Source organism: Rhyacophila brunnea, unplaced genomic scaffold (genome assembly GCF_057557595.1).
Source record: "Rhyacophila brunnea isolate RB1 unplaced genomic scaffold, BYU_Rbru_1.0 scaffold_14, whole genome shotgun sequence".
NCBI classification, from domain to species: Eukaryota; Metazoa; Arthropoda; class Insecta; order Trichoptera; family Rhyacophilidae; genus Rhyacophila; species Rhyacophila brunnea.
In genome coordinates, this window is record NW_028232796.1 from 14,378,060 (window position 1) to 14,398,072 (window position 20,013).

The following is a 20,013-nucleotide window of genomic DNA, read 5'->3' on the forward strand; positions in this document are numbered from 1 at the left end:
GTAAATTGTACGTTAAACATTTCACCGTAGCACAGTTCGCCGTGAGCTTTCTTATTGGAAAGATATAACCGTATATAACATTAATTTCATTTGCATAGCCGATTTTGGCAAATTTCATGAATTCAAGAATGAAAACCTAACCTAACCTAACAAATAATCCAGTAAGTATATCGGCTATTTTCAAAAATTGTTTGCCGCTGGCTTCCAGTAAACCGACAAGAACCGTGTTGTATCTAGACATGAATTTTATGTCAGTACTATACGACCCAAAGAGGTTGAACGGTCTTTAATATAATATGGCCATATTTCCGATACAACATTTCATGGTGAAGTGTGATACGGCGAATAGCATACATACAAGTTTCTGGTCACGATTCATTGGCAGATAGGTACTCCTAAAATGTAAATTAAAAATCAATATCCACAAAATATTCGTTTAATATAGTTTTCTTCAACCTTCAGTGAACCGAAGACAGTATTTTAAAAAATATCAATCAATTAGGATCACATATTATTATAGTTATAAATACATTGAAAGATATTCTATTTATAATTTAGATTCCTGTTACTTGTTATATAAAGCATCTGAAAATGATAATCATACTGAAAACGCCTGATCCACTTGGCCGCATAAAATTAAGACGAGGATAATATTTTACGTAAGACAATGTGTTGAAAAGGTAGATTAATAGTAAAGTAATTACCATTTTTTCTCTAAAGTAGAACATATAATATATCACTGCAGAGTAGATGTTTGGATACAGTGACGTCCCGTGTGGGCAGGCAGATTGAGCGTCGCTTGGGGACGGCAGTTACTTGAAGGGCAGCAAATCGAGGAGAATCATTTGAAATATATTATATAAATAGCTATAATTAATATTTAAAAAAGTCAACTCCCTGATTTTATCGGGTTCGCAATGTCTAGTTTACTTCCGTTGCCTTTCGACGTATTTGGTGACCAGAAACGACAAGTGCAAATTTGCGAATAATTACAGTCTGAGTTATTAACCAGTACGCACGGAAGTTGCGTTGGTCGTCGATATTAAAGATGCGCCCTCCTCTTACAGAGCGTCCCACCTACCACTCCGGGTCCACGATTTTAGTCTGTATCGAAGCGTCACACCGTCATCGATTATCGATGTAATAATGCCTAAACCTTTGCGATCTCAAACTAAACATATCATAGAACATATTTCATAGATATTGGAGTAATGAAAGGATGATGAAAAATACTGTATGAAAAATGGCGCGGCATTTTGGCACTGCCTAGGGGCGGGACTTTGTCTTGGATACTATTATTGCAAAACCACGTGAATGCATTGAAGACAATTCAAGCCAGGGAACCATGGATTAAGACATAAACATACAAAAATCTATACTTACACCTGTTTTTTTTAAAGGGCAGATGTGCTCAGCGTGGGTCAAAATGGAGCCTTTTTTCTATTTTCAAAGCATGATTCTGGACATACCTTAAACGTTGTAGATAATCTATTTATATAATTTTGAAGCTATATTATCCGTTATATTTATTTTAAACATTTGATGACTGCATAAAGTATTTTTATTACATAAAATAGTATTCTTTTAAACCTCTCGCTCCAATGTTTTAGAATATAGTCATATTTCAGTACATAAATGTGCAGTGGTGTTTTATTAGGATTTTTTACGTTTATTAATTTTTAAACGCATTTATAAAACCATCAGTATAATTTATATCGACATTATTATAGTGAAATATTTACGATAAAAAATTATATTGATAATCTCTGTGATCCCAAATTTGACAGGCATTTTATTATTCAAAAAATAAGCAAGATTAACACATTTGAAGATAATTCTAAAGATACTAATTATAAGCTATGTCTTTGACCATTCAAGTGTGATTAACATCCTACGAATAATGATGCTTTATAATAATTATTGACCTAAGAATAAGGTAGTGTTTTTTTGAAATTCGCAATTTCTTTTGGCATTCCCCAGTGGTTAAGCTACAACATACGGCCGTAACCATAAATTGACAAACTATAATTGAAATAGGGAGTAAAATGGTGTTAACGCGCGTGTTTGAACATGTACCTAACCGATTTTTTTTTTAAACGGTACATGTTCAAACATGCGCGTGCAATAAGTACCTATTGTAATCCTCTCAATGTTGGTTACCCAAAAACATCAAAGAATAAATAATTAGAAATATCGAATATTTATTATAATTATCATAACACTATGGGCAACGGTTGGTCACCATGTCAGTACGTGAACAATCCTACGGCAATCACGGTCGCTTCCCTCATTTCCATGTTCACATTTTGCCCTGTGGTCTTTATTGGACTCACGATTTATATCTCGCGTTACAAATTTTATTTTTCTATCCACACCGTTTGCTCCCAGCTAGATAGAATAAGCCGTTTTAGTAATCGATACCTACCGACTAGATTTTAAACTTTTTTGTTCATATCCGTACAATTACTGTACATATTTTTTATTCCTACTAAGTGCACTATAATCTAAAATGAGCTTTTTACTGATATATAATTGGCTTATATATTTTAAGAAATACAATTGTAAATATTTTATAATATCTATAATATTTTTTTAAAACGTAGTGAAGCGATCAACTGCGTCGAGCTTCATTTTTTATCACGTTTTTATTTGCTCGTATTCTTGTTTGTCCGCTACAGATTTTTTCTTGTTTGTCCAAGATTTTTAACTAACTTCCTGACTAACTAGACATTTGAAACTTTTAGAATATATCAGAACACGACGACAATGCATTCTTTTAATACTGTTTGGCCATCTTTAAGCAGAATTGAATTAATTTTCAGTTAATTCTGTTTTGTATGTTAAAAGTAATATTTACTTCTCACTAATTGGGTCCTAGCAACTAAATTATTAATATAATATACGTGCGTTACTATGGAAATCAATATGAAATGACAAAATGACATTTCTGTATTTTATAATATTTATTCAGTATTTCTATCAAGTACAATAAAAAGTTTGTATTAATACATAGAAGTTTATAATATGATTCAACAGAAATTTTAAACGTGGTATATAAAAAGTTCTTTTTATCTTGTAATTAATATATATTTTGCATTATAAACTCGATGACAGATTTGCAAAAAAAAAATAATAGAATAATTACTGTGACACACATTTCAAATGTATAAGCCAGTTTTACTAATAAAATAGTCAATGGTGAAAAAGTCATTTTATTAAGTGTTGGATCGATTTATCTAATATGAAGGTAACAAATATTTTATTACCACAGTTTGGCTTTCCAGCTTATATTATAATAAATTAATTCTAAATATTTTTTTGTAGGTAGTGTAAATTACTACTTCACCACATTCAATCCTTAGAAGATCATAATATTATGGGAGTTACTCCACAATTTTTTGTTGTCTTAAGAACTAACCAGCTATGTGACTAGACTATTTCAACAAAATTGTTTCAGGTATTGATGTAATATTCCACTTGCATTAGGTGGGTTCAGACTGATGTTATTTTATATACTTTCATATAGATCTAGTGTACCTACTTCTTACTAAGGTATATAATGTATACCACTTTATACTTTTTCTTGTTATAATATTGTGAACGTCCTCAACTTAAACTTTATAATATTCTATCATGTAAATAATTGAATATAAATGACTTTCCATTTAAAATTAACAACGAAATTCTGCAGTGTTTACTATAGTTTAAAAATTAAAATAAATATATTTAATAATAAAACTAATACAGGTAAATAAAAGAATACTGTTTTGAAATCTTTAATTTACAACAATTTGTATATACCCGGAATAAAATAAGTTGTCTAAATTGAAAATTACAAATCTTTTCATAATTATTACTATAGGTTCCTCGATATAGGTAATATTTTATCTTTTACCTGCAAGAAATAGACATTTTATCACACCTAATACCACAAAGAAAAACAGCCCAACATCCCCCTTCGTAAAAATGGCGTTGCAATTTTATTTGATGCATAAAACAATCCCTCAGCTGGGACTCAAAGCTTACTCCATCACAATATTTCCCGGCATACAAATCGCAAATCTTCCCTCCAGGCCGTTTCAATTTTCCTCCCCTAACATAAAAAACACGACGATTTTCTTACTCCACTCCAAACCTACCACTAACCTTTAATAAGTTGAAATTAAATTTAAAAAGTTTTTGAAAGCTCGGCCGAATGAGCTTTCACTCGGCGTCTGTCTGATTTCTTTGCTTTGGTGGCAAACAAGAAAGATATGGTGGAAATTAAAATTCATCGCTGCACTTCAGGAAAATAAAGCTCTTACTTTTTCTTTCTCTAAGTTATGTGGAAACATTTATTGAGAAATTATATTATTTTACTCAAAAACCTTTTTAATAAGTCATACTTATGATAGTTATAACCACTTTTCTTTAGATTTATTATTTTCAATTACTTACCTGTTGCAATTAATAATACAATCTTCTTTATATTCTGATTATGAATATAATGTATATTTGTAAAAATCATAAAATATAGTTGATTATTAAATAAATTATTTGAATAATCTTCTTCTTTTGGTGCCGTTTTCTTTCGAAGGTTGTTGACCAAATTTCTGTATGTAGATTCTCCTGTTCAAAGCCAGCTGTATTATATCACCAATGCCTTGCATATTAAGCCGCTTAAAGGGATTGCGTAACCAATAATACGCTGAAGCTGCTGTCTACCTTTCCTTTTGCGGAAAATATGGCTGAACTTTGCAGCAGTTCTCCATTTGATAGTGAATACAAAGTATCCTGGTTTATTGGCCCGACTTAACACCTTATCAATGTCTGGTGTCCACAAATATTACCAACATTAAATCCATAATACAGAGGTAACTATTAAAACAACATATTATTATTTTAAATTTACCCCATACTTTTCCACACTCGAAAAGTATACCTTCTTATAGCCTCGGCGAGTATGAACTAGTGGAATTATTTGGCAGATAGATGAGGATCAAAACAAATGGAAGGAGCTGTGGATGGGCAGTTATGCAGGACTGGATAGATCCCAGGTGATGATGAAATAATTTACTGAAATTAACTGAATGCTATAAAACATTGTGTTACTATTGATTATCTGATATTTGAATTATTTATAGTTAGTTGAGAGATTTTTCCGACGATAAATCCATCTTCATAGATGCATTATCGGAAACCCGTATTCTTCATTCTAATATTCAACTATTAAACAGACTGATAATCATACTGATTAGAAATCTGATCTTTTTAACAATGCATAATAAATAAATATCCCTGTTATAGTAAGTAATAATGATTAGATTACCTGATAAATTATTAAATAATTTATTTCATACTAAGTTCGTGTAAAATGCACATTTTATCATATCCCACACTTTTTAATAGAGCCAAGTATTTTCCCTTAAGATGCGAGAGCACGACTTCCAACTTCCCTTAAAGAAGTTGGCGATCTCGTAAAAATATGAGGCCTCTTCTTTAGAAACCGGCCTCCCTTCAATTAAAAAGGGTTCTCTCAACACTTGTATTCAATTCCACAGCATTCAAAAAACACGTGTTAAAACTTAATGCCAAAAAATCAGCGTAAAATTATGACCATTTGTGAGATTCTTGATTACATTAAATGTAGAAAAAAAACGCAACGAACATTTGAAAATAAACTTTCCATTTAATTTGTAATTCTGTAGAATATTATAATAATTCATGCCGGTCTCAATTTTAATAATTATGTCTAAATCGGTGTTATTAGATTCTTCACTGCATAATCTTAATATAAAATATAATATGTAAAAGTGCATAGTGTTTGACTATTATTATTTATTTCTGAAAATTGCAAATATTTTATGGCTCTGTGATGTTTCGATAAAGCTACATAATATATGAAAATAATATATTGACATCTTCATGCACTATTATTATATTAAATCGAGTGAAATAATTAACATATCTAGGTCAATGTATGCTTTACGTAAAAATATTAATATTTTACTAATTATAAAGTAATATTTTTAACAGCCTAAAATCGTTTCTTGAATTACGTAGTTTTACTCAAAGGTAGAGCAAATAAAATGAAAGCGAATGATTTTTATAAAATATAAGAGAATTTTTGCATTCGAATTATTATAATAATATGTTAAAGTTAATATTATAATGTATAATCTACTGGTTAAAAATACTAATAAGTTAACTAGACAGCTTTCTAAAAACCATTTTAGTGGAGTAATTGAATTGGAAACAATTATATTACAGGGTTGGGTTTAAATATTGCAAATGTATTGTCATTTTCGCATTGTTAAATTTAATAAAATTCCATTCGTACAAATAATATTGATATTGAAATATTTCAATAAGTTTTGCAACAAAGTCTCATGTCGCAGTCGAAGATATCGGAGATAAAAAACTTTATATTTGATTTTCAAATTGAAAATACTTGCAACCGTCATTTTTATACGACGATATTCCCACGAGATACGACATTTTCATACGATTGTCGAACTGACGTGACTTTGAGATTCCTACAAATTTATTGGCTAGATGCATTTTTACAAGATATGTCAATTTTATTTGCAACCGCATTGATTTTTTAGGCCTACTGAATGACTTTAAAAATCACAATTAACGTTTAAAATGAGATTTTCTTTGAATACGCTTAGTAATAGAATGACATATATACATACCTCGTAAATACCCGCGATTATTGTTATTTTACTTTAGGATTTTTTTTTAATTCAAACTTCTATTAATTCTAAATCAAAAATTAGAAGTTATTTTTAATTTACAACGTTTACAAGACAGAATGACCCTTTATCTTAATGTTAAGTATAATTTGAGTCTAATAAAATACTATTATCAGAATAATTAAAATATTCTTTGATAATTAATTGCTATATTGTACTTAATGTAAAAATATAGCAATAATTCCTTATAACAATAGTTTAATTGTCATTCAATATAGAAATTAGCATGTCTTTTTTAATATTACAACAGGCTGCCAGGCCAATTTCAATAATTTAGTAGTAGGAAGTAGTAGTAGTGAAAGAATCACAGAGACAACCAACCCTGAGAAAAAAATCACATAAATGTATCGCAACCCAATGGGAGTTAAACCGAAACCCCCGATATGAGAAGCCAAAGCCTTGCATTATTATACTATGTATACTAAGTATGAACGAACTTCGTAGTAGTAGTAGTATATTGATACTATGTGTTGGTCACTTCATTCAATATTTTCTAATCTCACCACCTATTAATTTCCCTAGAAGATTTTATTTACGATCTTTAATTCATACGTGATCTCCACTCAATCACACATTTCATTCATCATATGTTACCAATTAATAACCATGTAGTACCTACTATTTAGAAGAAAATTAAATATAGTGCCTTATTATTAACTATTCGCCAATTCGCCACACTGCTCATATTATATTTTGTTACAAAGAGAAAGAATGACGTGTATTATAAAATATGAACATAATATCGATCACCGGTAAACCTAAAATAATAAAAAATTCTATTTCCATACTCACATACATACCTAATAATAAAATATTTATAAAATTAATAACTTAACTAAGTTTTGTAATGTTTAGTTTTTTTCCTTTAGTCAGGTACTATATTGTAAAACATGACTAATAGAGAATTACACAATTAAAATCAATTATAAAATAAAATATTTACCACTTACCTACTTAGTAAATCCTTACATGATTTTATCTCCTAATCCGCTTGGTAAGTCGAGAGTCACCGATTTAAATTCCATGTCTGGCAAAATTCAGATCAAGCATGAACCTAATATGAGGATAAGGAAGTGGCTAACATCAATTTCTCGTAAAAATAATGTTACGAAACCTCTTAGTGAGGTGGCCAAAATCCACGCCGGATGGTAGAAACTATTAAAAAAATATTTAATGTAATAATATGTGAAAAAGGTATTCAATTTTTTTATATTATTAGTATGGTATTTAGAAGTAGGTATTATAATATTATTTTAAATATATCTACAACATAATTACTTACTTCTTGGTCGTACACTCATGGCTGAGGATCGTGGCCACATTTGAATTTCGCCACCCTTTGAGCGACCAAGACTTTCCATCCTTCTCGATCTCCCGCTTCTCTCAGGGCAGAATGGATGGCAGTCAGTTCTATCACTTGGTCGCTCCAGCGCGCAGACGCTCTTCCTCTGCTTCGCCTTCCCTGGAGGCCACCCAAAACTACCAGTCTCTCCAGGTTGTCCGGTCCGCGCCTGACAATATGTCCAAAAAACTGCAGAAGTGTTATTTAGTTACTACTAATTAAAACTTTTATTGTGTGAAAGAATATTCGCCAGAGATAAAAACACAGAACTATTTTTAATAATCCATTTTTAATGATGGAATCAAAAGGACAAAGTGAACCATCTGTTTTTAAAACAAATGAAAATTAAATAAACTGCATTAGTTACGCTCGAGCTTGCATTTATTATTTTCGCCAATAATCGATGTCACTACAAATATATAAAATATATATACCTAATATTACGAATATGGAAGCTTTAAAATTTTTGCTTCAGAAATATACGGGATTCACGGTTCAATCACCTCTGTTATAATATTATTATGATAACATAAAATAAAATAATATTTTACATAATATTATGCACAGTTAAAAATACAAAAAAAACCTTAATTTTTCATCATTTATTGAATTTATTATTAGTAATTCATTTACATATGCATATAAACAATGTTAAGGATGTCATTAGCGTTAATTATTTTTAAGGCGCAGTCATTCAAGTCTCAGATTAATACATTGTATTGTCATAAATAATGCCACAGACCTATGAAATAATTCTTTTTTTTTTCTTATTAATTATTAATATTCTCAGATTATAGCCGCAAAGCGAACTCGGGCTAGCTTTGGCAAGTTCCCGATACCGCGGTTCGGTCGGTAAAGTAGATACCCACTATATCAAAGAGAATTCATCTCAAAGGGGAAAACTTTTAATAAAATTTCAAATGCCTCGGGCCCTCTAAATACTCTGACAGATTTATATCTACGAGGCAGTCACTCTTTTCGTTGATAAATACCTAATTCGTCGTCCATGGCGGACGCCCAGAAATCAAAATACAAGACACGAAGTATTGATTTTCGCACTATTTAGTTCGTTGGCAATAATTACATATTGTATGTGAAGCGCCTAGCTTCAAATCCCCCTAAAACGGTTTTTGAAAATTTTCAAGTTAGATGTGTATTTAGATGGATATTTTTGTTACCTATATGGTGGCCACAGATTGAACTTTAAAAAACGCTAAAAACCGCCAATACGTATGATCAAAAATTTGGGTAGATTTCAAAACCCGCTAAAATGGTTGGGTCTGGTTTTCAAATACCCGTAAAATGGAAAGCCAAAATACTCTGTAGAATGTAGCGAATTAAAAAATAAATACATAAAGTTCACAGATTTAATAGACATGAGTTTTTGTCATTTTTATCAAAACTACCTATAATCGGTTTTCTTATTTTTCTCAGAACTACCTAAAATCGTTTTACAAGGTTTTGAAACTAGGCGCTTCATGTAACGTTAATATGATACGTACTTTATAATTTATAAGTTTTAGTAGTTTCGATAAAAAAAAATGTTAAACATGTTGTGCTTATTTTTAAGTATATTGGTACAGAGACGCGCCAAGCGAAGCACCAGGGCGACTGAAGACGCAAGACGGCGTATACAAAAATGATTTTATTAAAAAATACATTGTTATCCAATTAGATAAACTAAGTATTATTATAAAATATATTAAACGCCTTCCTACACTACGTACAGTATGAAATCATTGAAATCAAAGGATTCAGGCTAATTCTTCAAATATTTAGGACTCTATTTAGTATTTAGTACTCTAGGATTTATGACTAATCTATCACAGATGTAACCAAAAATATCTAAAATCCTTCATTTAAAGTATTTATAATATGATGTGTTAGTGTAATACTAATAGCGGAGGTAATAAAAGGAGTTAATCATAGATTAAACATAGAGGTATAACATTAAAAACATAATCTCATGAATTTATTTCACGGATAATCAAAAAGTCACTTGCCGCGCAATTTTCTTCGAAGTCATTAAATATATTGTTTTATAATATATATCGCTTCCCTGCTCCATCGCTACCAATTATTTAAAATTTCTTCATATAACAATACAGTAGGTATGTATTGAGATATGTATTGAGATATGTATCATTATGTTTTTTTTTTATTAAAATATGAATATTCCGATAACTTCTTATATTATAATTATTTCAATAAATTTTGGGGGGCTGCAATTTTGGGCTGGCACCCGGACGTCAAATACACTTGGCGCGGCCCTGTATTGATGCATATTTTGTAGGTGTATTTTAAAAGCGACCCAGAACCACATTTGACGGCCAAATCAGTGCAGTATTCTTTTAGAGCTTTTCCGAGTATCTTACTGCATATACATTAATTTGTTTTCTAATAAGCTTATTTATAAAAAAAAGCAAAATTATTTAAACCATTTTGACTTTAACTATATTCATATAATACATAAAAATCACTTCAAAATGAATACATAATAAAGAATATTTAATTTGAATAACATACCACCTTGATTAAGAAAGGTAAAAGATACATACGTCTAAAATTTAATAATAAAACTGTTTGTTTGCTTGAAATGGTAAAATGTATCATATAAAAGCTTTGTGGGTAAACTTTGGAGATTTCATTAGACCCGGTCGTCGCTTTTTTAAGCCACAAAAAATGGTATTGCATCGGACGAGATCACGAAATGGTAAGAGTACGCGAGGAATAAGGATCTTCTAAGACGATTGCAGGGGAAAGATCTAGCTTTGTGATGATGGAGGAATTCGTCTGTCGCGCCGGTGTAAGAAAAAATAAACCTTATTTACTGCTACTTTCCTCTATGAAGCTTTTAGAAAATAATAAATTTTCCTACTTTATTTTTTTGCTTTCACAATTTTTGCTCTGTTTGTGATTTCGTTTGAGAAATAATAGTGAATTTCTTGTTTCTCAGTAAACAACATTAAAATATCAGGAGCTTTTGATCTTAATAGTTTTTTTCACATCACCTTAAAAGGCTTTTGTTATAACTTTATATGTTAGTTTTTTTGTGAGAAATTTCTCACTTAAGGTAAAGTGCTAAACTACTGTATGTACTCTGGATTTATTAAAAGGGCATCTTGCGTCAAACTACATAACAAGGATGAAATTAAAAACATTTTACTGTTAAAATTTTAAATACTCGTAGATAATCAATAAAGGTAAAAGTAGAATATTATCATGTTGGCTCCTGTTCGGAGCATAATATGGGCTTCTACAAAGTAAAGGTTATATTGACCGATTTTTACGAGATTTTAATGTTAGCCATTTGCTCAATTCATCGCATTGGGGACATGGTGTTAGTTAGTAAAGTTAGTCGATGATTTAAGTATTTAGATTTACCTAACTACGGATTATTCGTCTGTTTATAGGATGAAAACAAGTGTGTGCTCCGAAAGGGAAGAGATGCTCAAGTCAGTCCAAACAGCTATTGGACCCATCGGGCGGTCCGACCTGGTCGTCACAAAGGCCATTTATTGCTATAAAAAATGCGGCGTCTTACTGCGGGCGTGAAGATCTCTTTACATAAATTTTGCTGTCCGTATTGATTGGCTTCGTTTTTTGTTAATATATTATTAAATTCTTTTAGTTTTTGTTAATTCTCTGTGCCTTTGTACACCACAGCACGTTGTATTTGAGTAAAATCATTAGAATGAGTTGAAGCTAACTTGAGAGCTTGGGTATCTGGTCCTGAGACATTCACAGGCGTAAACAACACTGCTGATGCCTCACATCAAAACGTAGGGACTCGTGATACGCTCAATTAAGATCGAGTGTGGTGCGGGAGGATTGATTTGAAGGATCCATGTGTGTGTTGTTTATAAATCTGTATGCTAGAAAAAAAATCAAGCTCTACCGAGATAAATATAGAACATGCACATAAAGCACAAAGAAATTAGCATTATGCCTGATTTAAGAGGCTATGTCAACCTTCAAATTGCAATTACTCCATTACATGATTTTGAGACTTACCAACTTTTGGCAGTAACCCCAATACATATTATACTGATTTACCATCTAATTAAGCCAATTGAATGTAGATACAATAATCATATCGTGTCTAAAAATATAAAAAAAAATCAAATATTAATCGATCTATTATGCATAAAATCAATAAGTAGATAACAGATTCTAATTAGAGAAACCGCAACTTCCTCTGATAACAACAGCATCCTCTCTGATATCAATAATATTGTCAATTTAAATATTGATTCAATTATTCTAATTAATTCCAGAAAACCACAAAACAATAATATAATGTTATTTGTGTTGATAATTAGAAACTTCTAGAACATTATTTCTTGCCATATATCTACCATTGTGCACGCAATGAATTTGTTAGCTCTCCGTCAACCATTGTACTTCTCGTATTGTAAGTTGGCTTTCTGTCCGTTTAATAAAATCAAACATCTATCAAAAGTTCTTCTCTTTTAATTTGATATCTCCTGTGAACATTTCCGCTCTCTTTCGCTATTCCTGACTAAACAAAAGAGACTTTAACAGAGTCCTATTTTCTAAGTCCTCTGTATAATAATAAAATAGCAAATAATACCTTTACAAGTATAAAGACTATTTAAATTCGTAATTACGAAACCTAAAAGAAATAGTGAAAGTGATAAACTATCTTACTTAAATTACTCCACTTTTTGGGGACGTAACAGATCGTTGAATATAGTTTAAATATCAAAATATAGTTTAATAATTTCATTTGAATGTAAGTAGGGATGATAATTTCGATAAAATTCTGTAATTCATAAAACGATAAATTTTGATAATAAGATTGCTTTTGTTGAAAATGAATAAACGAAAGCCGTGTCTAGAATGTTTCGTTAAATTTACTTTATTTTTCCAAGTAAGTAATAAGTCACATCTTGAACTATATTCAATACAGATGTACGAAAAAAAGTATTATTATTTTTAATATATAGCTTGAAGTAATACTTAAAAAAACGTTAATTCTCTACAGAAAACAAACTCAAAAGATAATTAAAAAGAAGGCAAGTACAAAAAAACTAAAGCGATTTGCTCTAGGCAAAATAGCTCAGGTACAAAAACACTAAATTTACCTTCAGAAGACTCCATAGCCTAGCGTAGACTTGTTTTATTTATAATATTTTAAACTAAACAAACAACTTTTTAATAATGACTGGTTTGAAAAGGATTTGATGAAATTTATTATTCAGATAAATAACCTTAGTAGGTAAAAAAATAATACGATTAAAAGATGTAATATGACTTAGAAGTAATATGAAGTAAATATTCACGTTTTTAATTTAATTTAAACTATCGTAATACTCAATCCTTCATCATCAACTTTCTTCTTCTTCTTCGCCGTTTGTATAAGTATACATCTAAGCCGGCTCTCACACCAAAACTTGCCTCGTACGTTGCAGGCAAGACGAGTTTCGATGTGAGAGCCGGCTAGAATCAACTATGATGTTGTCTTTATTTTTCTTATCAGCAACTTGGTTCGTTAGTAGGTACCATCGTACTAATTTTCTAGAATAATATGTAAAATCGAAATGTTAAGTATTTGGCAAGCCCACTATGGCTGAGCGGAAACGTGTCGGCTTATAATTTCATAGGTCCCGGGTTTTAATATTAAGTCTGCATGATATTTTTTTCAATGTGTATTTGAACCCTGAGTAAGGACCTAATATGTTGAGTAGGTGATAAACATTCATTTCTCGTAAAAATAAAAATCTGTAATCTGTATCTTTAATACAACTTTCACCCTGTTGAAGCCCAAATGATCTTCTTGGGATTATTCCCAATAGGACATGGTAAAAAATACATTAGATTCCAAGATAGGAGGTACATAATTTTCAAGTATGTAATTTCATCGACATACATAATATGAGACATATTCCGTACCTATAATAATTTAAAAAATATAATGATATATTATGTACTCAACTAAAAACACATATAGAAATTAATACTTAAATATTTTTATTCTAACGTCTCTGTCTATCAATTTTGTTATGCTATACATATACTATGTTGAAAAATATTTATGTTTTATATATATGTTTATTATGTTAATATAAAATAATGAAAGCTGGAAATCCTCAAACAAAATAGAGGATGTGCAGATAAAGCTCGAATATTAGGTCTTGGAGTGTTTCCTGCATTCTTCGGGTTTTGTTATTTTCTATTTTCTTTGCCGAAGATTGTACATACGTACGTTCATAGGTACATACCTATCTTAATTCGTTGACGGATTTGTTTCTTGACATGAATGTACACGGTGCCTAATAAATATTTCAAATAAATATATTATATATTTTTTAAATTTAGTAAATAGGTTCCTTTGATAGATATTATTTATTAATTGTATATTAAAATAACACATATATATGGCATTTAAAATCAGAATTTATAATTAAACCTTTTTTTTATTTAAACCCAAAAAGATAGTAATATTATTCGACATATATATCGAAATAATTTTCATTATTTATTTATTTTGTTATATACATAGGAAAAGCATATTTGTTGAATTATTTTTGATGAAAAGACAATATAAAATGAACAATAATAAATAATCAAATTATTTTAATTATATTCCTTAAATATTTTGATTTACAGTAATTTTACCACATTCATATTAAAAAACCGTGCTATGTTTCGTCTTGGTAAATTAAGCTCTTTTAAAAAACAAAACAAGGTTCCCTTAAAATCATCCGAATACAAGTGTAATAATTTTATTATCTAAAGAAGTTTGATTGAATAATCTTATTACTCTATACGAAATGTTATAAATAATGGCAGGTTAGTTATGTACCCTCGGAGAATGAGAACTTAAGCTCCAAGCTTGTTCGATATACCATGACAATAGAGAATAATAAACATTCGATTTAAAAAGAGAAAAACACTGAAAACAAAACTACAAAAATTAAATTACTTAACTAGTCACATAACAAGTTACAGTGGAACCGGCAAGGCAACAATCCACGCACGAGTCTCCGGTCTGGCCGGGTGTGCTACTTGGTCTGAATCTCAACACACTTACAATGTAGGTACACTTTCAACCCCTACCTACTCTACATCATAATATAAACACATCTGGAATGTATATACCGGATTCAGTTAAGACACACGCTATGTTAGCGTGGAAGCCTAAAGCCAGAAAGCTCGTCCAGTGGATTCTCATTAATTATTATTAGGAATTAGGATGACGTTCCACGTACCCAATGATAACCAGTAATGTAGCCAGGTATCTCACTACTCGCTATCAGTCTGATTTTACTGCAATCCAGACTGGATTCTTCGAGTGGAGACGTTTCTCTGATAGACACGTCATCACAGTTCGAATTACCTGCAAATTTATTACGTCATGTGTGTCTACTCTCGTTTGAAGATTTATTTTTGAGGAATGAGTTTAAGTTAATACTGAAGCTAAGAACAGGGCACACAATGGGCAAAAAAATTGATGTCCTCATGGGAAGAAGCGAATCGCAACTCTGCGATGACTGTCATGTTTTAGAGGACAATGCCCTAAATATGAACTTCGCAGAGTACAGCTGCGAATTACGGATATCTATGAGAATGTCGACGAATAAATTGAAAGGTGTCCTGGCGGTGGGTAAGACGGAAGAGCTAGGCAAAATTGTAAAGTTATTTAACAGAATAGGAGTGAGGACCTGATCGATGGATCCCCTTCTAGAAGAGAAGAGGCGATATGACATCGAATCGCAGTCAAAGCCTCGGTAAAATCACAAAAAAGGCTTAATTTTTGGATAACAATAATTATTATATGTTACAGTGTTTCCACGGAATACCCTGTAGCTAACATAGATAGCAGAAGAAAGGGAATACATATTTTATTTAAGACAAATCCGGATTTGAACTTTGTAAATGTGGATTAGTCTGTCATTCAAGCAGGGTAAGAAGCTAGAACAACAGGCAGTGATAAAAACACTTTCTATAGGTAGACACGTATTCGTATTGCTTTTTAAGAATCGTGTTCGTAGGTAACTACTTAGAAGAACCTTCATATTAAGATCATGCATATTAAAATAACTTATTTTTGTTTCCGTTTTATATTTTTATTTTCATAGTATTAATAAACAATTGAATCTCTTTGAAGAATTCGTATAGTTTTGGTATACTTTTTTTACTTATTAAAAACGGTCAAATAACTTAAAATATTTGAGACTTATCCCTTATCAACCAAACTGACAGTGTCAATCAAAATAATAGATGTGCATTCTGAAAATATTTCAACAATTTCCTGAGACCACACATAATAACAAGTAACAGGATATAGTTACACGTCTTTTCTGTTGGAAATTTCAAATATCACAATTCATTATTATAACATTTAAAAATTTAAAATTTATGTAGTATTTTTTACCAATATAATAATGCAGGTAAAATAATATAATAAATATTCATTAATTATGCATATAATTGTTGTTTTTAGTCGATAGCTATTTCGGCTGTATCACCATTATATCACTACCTATCCAAATTAGTTGCGAAAACGGTATAGCAACCAAAATATCTATACAATAATTGTTCGGTAAGTATGTAATGTGTATAATTATTAACATTAAAACGGAATCCCAATAAGCAGTTTAAATTAATTTAAATAATGTAAAAAAAAAATACATTATTATTACAATCATAACAAAAGAGTATAAACATCTTTACAATACCTATTTGAAAATAAAGACATAATTGTATTTTTTGTTTTTTTTGTTCGTCCAATTAAAATTTTCATAGTACCTACTTATAAAAGTTTTTAAAATAAAAAAAAAAATAAAAAAAAAAATTATAATAATAATACTTAGTATGATATGGATTATTCGAGTTTAAGTCTAATTACGTATTTAAGGTACTGAGCAGCTAAACTGACGTGACGCATTATTTTATTTATGGAAAAATAACGGTATCTTTTTGCATAACATGTATTTAAGAAAGTCTTTAATCGGTGTTTGCATTGATATGTTATTAATAGTTTTTTTTTTTTTTTTTAATAAAGAACATTTTAAAAATTAATTAGGTTATGGCTTGTATTTTTAGTTTCCTTTTCATTATATTATTATAAAAATATCTCTAAGAATTTAAATGCTGGGCAGTATGGAAACTTACAAACCCCACCGTGTTACTTAAGCCGGAGTCGCGTTTAATTTGGCCCTTTTCAAAATTTTTGACACCATCAAAATAATAATAAAAAATATTAAAATACAAGGAAAGACGGGCGGTCGTCACGTCACTTTCCGACGCATTTAATCCTCTCATAATTCCACGCCGCATTTCTACTCGCCCACTTTTTACAAATAAATTCATTTTAATTATTTCTATTTTCACATTTCTCGGGGTTCACTCGCGCCTTTTGAACCGCCCTCTATGGCTCACAGACAAAACAGTGCATTATTTAAATTAACTACACTCTATTTTGCTCTTAATATTGTATAATACAGCTGCATACTAGGTACTTAGAGTTGAAAGTGCGGAAGTCACATTTTTATCAAGAATTAAGTATGCAGATTTAAATGTGTATTTACCTTCTCTTCGTGCTGAAAATTTGGGATTCCAATGTCACAGGTTTTTCAAAATACCCACTTCTAAAACGACGGTAGTCCAATTATCACGTAAGTATCTTTAGAGCTGAAAGAGTGAAAGATGTCCAATTTAAGTCATTTTTTCTTTGCTATAACAAAAAGATTAATTGCAAAAGTGCGGAAGTCGATGATACGAAATTTTAGTCCGAACGCAAGTGAGTATTTTAACTATAATAGATTAACTATATTAAAACTGCTCACCTGCAAAGTATTGAATATACGAATTCCAGACTTTCAGCTCTAAGGTACAATAAGGTAATATAACAATAACAAAATTTAAGTGTCGGTCTAGTAACGTCAGTGGTGTAGTGCTAAGTAAAAAAGATCAACGTCATAATAATTATTCTTTTCCTTCTTACCATTACCCATATTTTCTAAAACTAGTCATGTTTTAATATTTCAATGAAAACGTACCGAAAATTTCGTAACAGCAATGACAACGATTATCGATATACAAAACATTGAGCCGTCGAGTTTCTGAAAGTCAATACATTTTCCCATAATCACTTATGAATTGAATTGACTAATCGTTCCTCTACATTTTTACGCTCAGTTTACTGGTTTTCGATTGTTTTTAAGTTAAAAATAACAGCGATATAATTTTATATATTTACGTATCACTAAAATATTGATGAAAACTCTTTAGAGATGTGCCGGAGCACAGCCCCCGCGAGGTCCGGATACTAACTGATATCAAAGTATTTTTCTGACTTCATATAATATTATTTTTTATCATTAATTAAAGTGCCTATCTATATAATATAGAATAAAAACTACTGCTACTAAACGAGCCAAGGAAATGTGTATGTTGGGCTGAAAGACCACAAAATAAACTAAACGAGATATTATAGAGATCTCTAAGCAGATAAAATGGCAATGGGCTGGACATGTCACTCAGCGAATAGACAACCACTTGACAAATATTACCGCATAGTAATACCTACCCAAAGAGGCGCTCAACGGTCCTGGTGTTGCCTTAAAAACACGCGGAATCGACGAACTCCTTAATGATTTTTTAAAGTGTGTTTTTACAACTTTTATTATAGTTTTATTGCAAATTACTGTAACTGTTGATTGCTGGATTTATTCAAAAATTGATTTAAAGTTTTTGGATGTTGTGTCAGGTACTCCAATGAGACACGGTTTTTTTTTAAATGATTTTAATTTTTTATCGTACAATGACTCAAAATCAGTCAGCGCCTTGGGATTCCACATCATTGAAACGTCACTATACTATTTTTATTATAAAGTTAATAATTTTTTTTTTAATTTCACTTAACCAAGTTGTCACCGTATTCCTCGAGTGTTAAAAGGAACAAATTTACTCCAGTTCAAAGTCAAGCATTTTAATACGTTAATAGATGAGTTTTGTGTTACTTTCAGATACGTACTTAATAAAATAATATCCAGCGCGGTTTTTCAAAATGCTCCACCACAAAATGAAATATCCCAAACAGGTGACTGATGTGACTAATCTCCTTCTGCTCTTTAGCCGATATGTTTGCTTCTAAACAATCTACTAAATAGTGTGAAGGTTGGGAGGTTTCATTAACTACATAAAACAAGACTTGTTTTATGCTCATTTAATGTTACATATAAATATAATAGTTACTGAGATTTGAGGTTATTAATCGAGCCTGAAAAAGCAGCTGGATTTTGGTTTGGTCTAGTTGCTTATAAATTATTCATTCAGTCCCGCAAACAGAAAAAGGGTATACTATGAATAAATTCGAATATCCTTATTCTTATATTATATTATTAAACTCTCCGTGCAGGATGCATAGCATGTGGCACCCGGATGCAACTTACTACGGAACTCGGACATATTTTTCACCGTACATCCCACGTCGGTTATATTACATATGTTTATGCGGATCAGATGTGTCCACAAAGAGTGACAATACGTTTATGTTAAGAGGCCATCCATAGATTGAAACTGTGGTTTTGAACCATGTAAGACTAACCTTAACCTAAAAAATATTTTTTTGATGAATCGAACCGGAAATCACAGATTCAGGACCTACGCTTAATCAACTGTGCCACTGTGAGGCTAAATTTCATTATGTTCTACGAATAAAATTATGAAAAGGCTTATAATATTGATCGTGCATGAAACAAAAAAATAATTATCGGGGTGACTTAAAAATGATATGTAGATATACATACGTCCGTCAAAAGGAAATAGGCCGGACAAATAGCTCGATTAAGTAATAATCGCTACATAAATCTAATCAGTGTTACCCAAAAAGTTTAAAATGTTCAAAAGGTAGACGTTGAGACCACTTGATCGATGGAATATGGTAGCGTGTTGAGGAAACAC